Raw genomic sequence first — 6,848 nt, forward strand, 5'->3', positions numbered from 1 at the left:
GCTTGTTTTAAACATAAAATATATTGCAGAAACTCAGAATGTGCTATTTTTTTGCAAATAATAGTCATTGTTTAGGATGAAGTCATTATCTGGCCAGGTGACTGGTGTCCTTGAATGTGCTAGATAGGAAGATGGCATATGAGAAGATGCCAGACAATGACAATGATATATGCCCAGAAATACAGAATTTAGAATTCCAAAAATTCCAAAACCTGCCCTGCTGCCTTTGTACCAGATGATTGAAAATCTTTAAAAAAAAGAAAGAAAAGAAAAAGAAAAGGAAAAAGAAAGATCCTTTTGTAGGTTTCAGAGAATGTATATTCTGCCAACACCTTGATTATAGACTTCTAGAATCAAGATTCATGTGCAGGGCATTACATTTCTGTTATCCTAAGCCACCAAGTTTGTGGACAGTTATTTCAGCAACTAAGAAACTGTGGTGTATTACAATGGACTTTAATATCAGCTATAGGCTATTTTTTGCATTGTATCTAATTTAATCCTCAAAGTAATCTTTTTTTACAATTATTGTATTTTAAACATTATGTTTTCATATATTTTTATTGTAATTAATAGAAGGGTTACATTATATTCACCAGATAGAGGGTGCATTACTTCATGAAGCTTGAATATTGTTTCTCAGATATCAGCCCATCTCTTTATCTCATGGCATTAATGTTCTGGTTCAAATTTTCTTCTCAAAAGCAATATTGTCTAACCAACCTTTTAAAAATAGTAACTCATATCAACCCTTGTCCACACAAGCTGCTAAATTATTTTCATGCCACATAAACCCCATGACATTTAATCTATATTTATTTTTGCATGTGTTCCTCTTCTTTCTTTCCACATTTAAGTTTAGATTTTAGAAGAAGAAGAATTTTGTCTTTAACCCATCTCTTGTAACTGTAATGTTGACTTTCAAGTTGTAAGGGATATCAAAATAAGCTTCAGTGTTAGACACAGTGATCTGAGTTGGGTTACTTGTTTTATTTTATTTTATTTATTTGTGCTTACACATGAACTCATTGTCAGTGTTAATTTAGAGTGGAAAGAATCATTTATTCAATTATTGAAACTGTGTTTCTGAAGACTTATTTGAATGGCAGATCTAATGCTTATGAAAAGATTACAGCTATAAAGGGACCACTCCAGATTACTTTATACACACAAGGAATGGATTTTTTATCTATTTCTAAATGCCTTCTCTTGAAATTTCAAAATAGAAACACTGGTTCAATTTCATATTATCAATTGTTTTCTACAGAAGATTGTCTGTAGAGATTGTTTCACACCCTTTCTTATAGTAGATGTTAATTGCTTGAATTTACCCACTCATTTCCTCCTTTCTTCATTCTTCGCTTTCATATTGTGTCTGTTCTATGGGGCAAAGCTCTCAATAAGAGCTAAGGAGAATTTAAAGATAAGCAGAGTCATTCTGCATCAGCTTTAGGAAATGGATAAAGACTATACATAAATCAACAAACTGTTAGCTTAAGAAGTGTAAAATTCAAAAAACAGGGATCACATTTTATAGAATGCAAAAAAGATCTGAAGCCAGAGCCCTGTGTTTCAGCTCTCATCAGAGTTGGGCACTCTACTTTTCTTCTTGGGCCTCAAGCCTCAGGGCCATGGCCTTTGAAACATTTCTTCTCTTTTTAGCCTCACCAGGACTTCATTCCCTTAACTCTGCCATCACCGATCTCTATAAATACTTTAGCATTTATTCATGAAACCTGATTTGTTCGAACCTCTTAGAAAAACTTATATTTCCTCTGAGATAATTGCTATCCTTATCATATATCCTAATACAAAGTGGAGGTTTGATAAATTACAGGTTCTCTTGTCACTCATTGCCTTTTCTAATCATCCTGTTAAACTAAGAAAAGGAAGTTATGATTCGCTATTATAGATAGACATTTCTGTATTCACCTCCCAAACTACATTCACAGATGTCAATAATAAAATGTAGGGCATATACTCATTATGAATATATGTGACATTTACTTTCTATTTTCAAGGAAGTTATTCCAAATTGTTCGTTTCATTCTCCACAAGTACTATATGTGTGTTTTCTATCAATCGAGAATAATATAGACAATGATTACATATTATGTTTTCAGCTAAGGGTTCCAAACGAAAAATAGAAATTTCCCTCTTTAAATGATAATTTCAATTATGAAAAGGAAAATGTATGTACAAAAAATTGAAGCAAATAAGCCAAATGCAGGTATTGGGAAATGAGGATTTCTGCTTTCTGGTGTATATCCTGACCCTTAATATATTTCACCCTTAACCTTCACTTAGCTAAGGTAATACTGGAGTGTATTTTCTGGAGGTATGCAGAGAATGGGAATGACAACAATAAAAAGAGGAGAAATATATTACATTCAGCAATTCTAAGAAAGCTATGTTTTCTCACAACCTGAACTCTGTAAAAGTCATCTAGGAATCATAACAAAAACAGTTTCTGATTCTCTACTCTTCACCAATTAGATGACAGTAATATTGGGGAGCATATCACCACATAGAACCCAGCACCCTAGCGAAAAATAGTTTTCATACTTGACAATGATGTATAAAATCACATTATCAAGTCTATTTGGAAAGGCCCCATAAAATACTAGGAGAAATTACTATCAATATATAAAGCAGAGGGACTATTGTTGGAGATAGAAATCTCCTTCAAATCAGTCTATGAAAAATTAAATATCATTAAGGTATAAAATAAAATGAATAAAAGCCAGTAAGAATCAGGAGGAGTTTTGGGGAGGCTTTTTACTGTATTACTCAAGCTCAGAAGAATTTCTTGTTGCTATTTGTTTCTATGTTACTCAGGAAATAGATATGCTTTCTGCATACAAATCATTTCTTCCAAATTATGTTTTAGTAGAAACCTCTGTGAGACAGAAGAGGAAAGCTGATGAACCTAGTTGCTTATATGTCTTATAGATAAAAGTCTCAAAGCCTGATTGAGTAGGTCCCCAGCTAGGACCACTGGGCTAGAAAATCATAAGGGCATTACAATTGGATTATGGATATCTGCACCACTTTATCATTTTAAAGTGGTAGTTATTAAATATATTATTGCCATAAAATTACTTTTTTCCTCATGTTGGGATATTGTTAGTCATCTTGTCTTGGGTGTAACTGAAATGATAAAATACAGCTTCATGATAACATTTTACTTTTATTTACTAAAATGTGTCTTTGTCAGCAAAGTGCAAATAAAATGTTACTGACATTTAAGTGAAATTTGTTATTTTGTTGATTATAATACATCATAAGAAAACAAACATTCAAATCAGAGTAAATTGGAAGAAGTAAAGGCTGTAAAATTTTTAGCCTTCAGGATAAAATTTAATGATAATTACATTTTTATTATAGGTAATAAAATGATTAACATTGCTAAAAGTCCAAGTAAAATTGTAGGCATGGAACTTAAAAATGGTTGTTGTAAATTAATGGTTGGCCATTGGCATTTTCTACTACTTTTCTTTGCTGTAAAAATGAAGATGTATTTTGTCTGCATCAAGCATTGCTAACATCACACACACACACACACACACACGAGCACACATGCACACACATACACACATACACACTAAAACATAACGTAGTTATGTTTACATGCTATCAATTTTTACTTATCAGAATCCTCTCCAGAATTCTGAGTGAAGAAGAGACCCAAAATGGAAGATCAGGAAGTGTGAGATTTGATTCTGTATGTTCAAACATTCAGGTATTGAAGCCCCTATGCATAATACCTCAGAATCCAATTGTATTTGCAGAATTTAAAGAGTTAGTTTACAACGAGAAGCCATCTGAAGTTCTCATATCCTCTGTCCTCATTGCCATAGACAAAGAGAAAAACTGGACACCTAACAGACAGAAGAACTCCCTAGGGAGGCAGCAAGAAGGTGGCTATCTTCAAGCCAAGAAGAGGCCTCAGAGGAAATCAACCCTGTTGACAAATTGACCTTGGACTCTGAGTCTCCAGAAGTATGAAAAAACATGTATTTTTGTTGTTGAAGCTATTCAATCTATAGCAGCCCTGGTAAACTAATACGTCTTCTATGTACTTATTTAACTATCTTGCAAAGAATGAATAGAGACTGTAAAATACTGGCTATGTTAGTCAAATTAACAATTAGAAAATGTAGTTTCAAGAATCAACATTATTAATTGAAATACATTTTTAAATTTAACAATTAAACTCAATTAAACAACTAATTATAAAGTTAAACTATGTTGTCTCTAGGCAATGCAATTAAAGCATTGGCAAGCATATTAAACTGATGTTACAACAACACTATTTAGCTCTAAATATGTCCTCAGGAGGAACATCAATTATTATAGTGAATATTTTTAGTCAAAATAGGGTAGGACAGCAAAAATTATCTAAGCAGAAGAATTTCAGAAGTACCTAATATAAAAACCAGAATCATGTGTTCATAGGATGTTGCTCTAACATTTCCTAAACTATTATTACATGTTTATTTGACATGCATTTATTGATACACTCCTGAAGGAATATCAAGGATACCATAGAATACCATAGAAGCACACCATCTGCCATGGTAGCCACTAGCCATACACGACTTTTAAAATGTAAATGATTCAATAAAACTATTTAAAATTTAGACTTCTCACTGGAGAAGCTAAAGCTTAAGTGCTATCTGATCACATGTGACTTTTAGCAATGCCAGAGTATATATTGACAGTATGTCAATCATTGTGAAATATTTTACTAGATAGGGGGCTAAAAGATAAAGAAGCGCTGTAATAAGCTATATCTACATCTATATCGATCTATCTACCATGAAGGGGTCTGTTCTACCAAATGAATTAGATTTGGATTGAGTAGCTAGGATTACGTTTCTGAGCCACAAGGGCCCAGCTGTATTCTACTTTGAATGAAAGAGAACAGATAGTGAATATAGACCCTACTGTCACATAATACAGAAAGTTTTAAGTGCATACATAATTGGACACCACTAAGAAAAGCTAGATATTACAGATTGCATAAGTATAAAATCCAGACTCTACAAGATCAAAAAGTTTCCCATGATCAAATCTTCTAATCTCTTTTTTTTTGCATGTTGTATCTATCAGCATGAGCCACCCTCCCATACACTAGTATGAATAGTGTACGTTGCAATCAAACACTTAAAAAATGCCTCACTTTCCCTTAGATTGTATCCTCCCCCCTTTTTTGTCATGTCATGAATTTATCTTTATTTTTATAAGGAAATGGAAACACATACACTAAGCAAGCACACATCAGGGAATGAGTGATGCTTTGGTGGCTTAGCTGTTGAATGAATCCCTGGGCATGGGCTGACTTTGGTGCCTCTTGTGAGGATAGGGGTACTTGCACAGTTTCACAGAACAATGGCTACACACTTCTATGATATCACAGCCACCTTTGTCATGACCTTAATCTTGCCCTTCAGGCCTACTCAAGGCAGAAAAGCATTGAATTGAAGGGGAAAAAGTGGCTCTCTCAGCCCAAGCCAACAAGTGTCAATAAGAAGAAAGAAGACTACCTTGGACATGCTTATTGAGCAGGATTCACTTGAGGGGAATGGGGAGAACATAAAGAACATTTCAGCATATGCAGACAATGGGTTGTCAGAGCGCACTCATGAAAGCTGCATGCAGGCAGCCATGTTCACATCTGTTCTCCAATCCTTAAAACAGTGCCTGGTCCTTAGTGCTCAGGAGCCTTGTTGAAGACCAGTCCTGCTCTCACCCATTTCTTTATCCCTGACTCTGAGCTCCTTCAATCCTTTCTGGAAGAATGGCTATCCACTCTGACTCTTTTAAATATATTTTTATTGTAATTAATAGAAGGGTTACATTATATTCACCAGATAGAAGGTGCATTACTTCACATACATTGATACCCTTTCTTATGACATGGTCCCCATTTCCCTCCCTCCATCCCTGCCCCTCATCTTGTTTTCCCCCCTTAACTATCTGACTTCAAAAAACTAAATATTCAGATATGCAATATATCAGAAAACCAGGTGAAATACTGTAACAATATGAGATAACCAAGGGGCAGCAAAACAGATGAAAGATAACATAGTACATTAAGGACAACAATCACTTTTGTTTCTATATCTGGAGATCCTTTCATTTAGCCTTATTCTATGTGGCCTTATGTATCTAGGTTTTGTTCTATTATAAATCTCTGCTAGGAGAGCCCAAGGTTTCTACTGATTATGACAAATAAGGGAAACCATTGAGCCTAAGTTCCTTTGGGTCTGGCTTACTTCACTTAATATGATTTTTTCAAAGCCTTTCCATTTCCTCACAAATGGGGCAAAGTCATCTTTCTGACAGCAGCATAGAATTCCATTGTGTACAAATACCACATCTTGTTGATCCACTCATCAACTGAGGGGCATCTGGGTTGGTTTCATATCTTTGCTATGATAAATAGTGTTGCAATGAACATTGATGTGCTAGTGGATTTAGTATGCCCTTGTTTCTGGACAATTGGGTAAATGCCAAGTAGTGGAATTTCTGTGTCATAGGGGAGCTCTATGTTTAGTCTTTTGAGGAACTGCCACACTGCTTTCCATAGTGGTTGAATGAGTTTTCACTCCCTCCAACAGTGTAGTAGTGATCCCTCCTGGCCATATCCCCTCCAGCATCTGTTGTTATTAGATTTCTTGATCCTGGCCATTCTAACTGGAGTGAGGTGGAATCTTAGAGTTGTTTTGATTTGCATTTCTTTTATGACCAGCGATGTTGAGCATTTCCTCATGTATCTATAGGCCATTCTTGTTTTTTCTTCAGAGAAGACTCTCTTTAAGTCTTTGGCCCATCTTTTAATG

At 34.7% G+C, this 6,848-nt stretch overlaps 1 long non-coding RNA gene across 1 annotated transcript; it reads left to right on the forward strand.

The window, feature by feature from the left end:
• The first annotated feature begins 211 nt into the window (after positions 1-211).
• Positions 212-4,104, forward strand: LOC150053558 (uncharacterized). The gene is made up of 3 exons (XR_016538161.1): positions 212-299; positions 3,655-3,742; positions 3,861-4,104. It is a non-coding gene; the product is annotated as an uncharacterized LOC150053558 (long non-coding RNA).
• The last annotated feature ends 2,744 nt before the right edge of the window (positions 4,105-6,848 follow it).

This window comes from Megascapheus bottae, chromosome 16 (genome assembly GCF_031878675.1).
Source record: "Megascapheus bottae isolate mThoBot1 chromosome 16, mThoBot2.hap1, whole genome shotgun sequence".
NCBI lineage: Eukaryota > Metazoa > Chordata > Mammalia > Rodentia > Geomyidae > Megascapheus > Megascapheus bottae.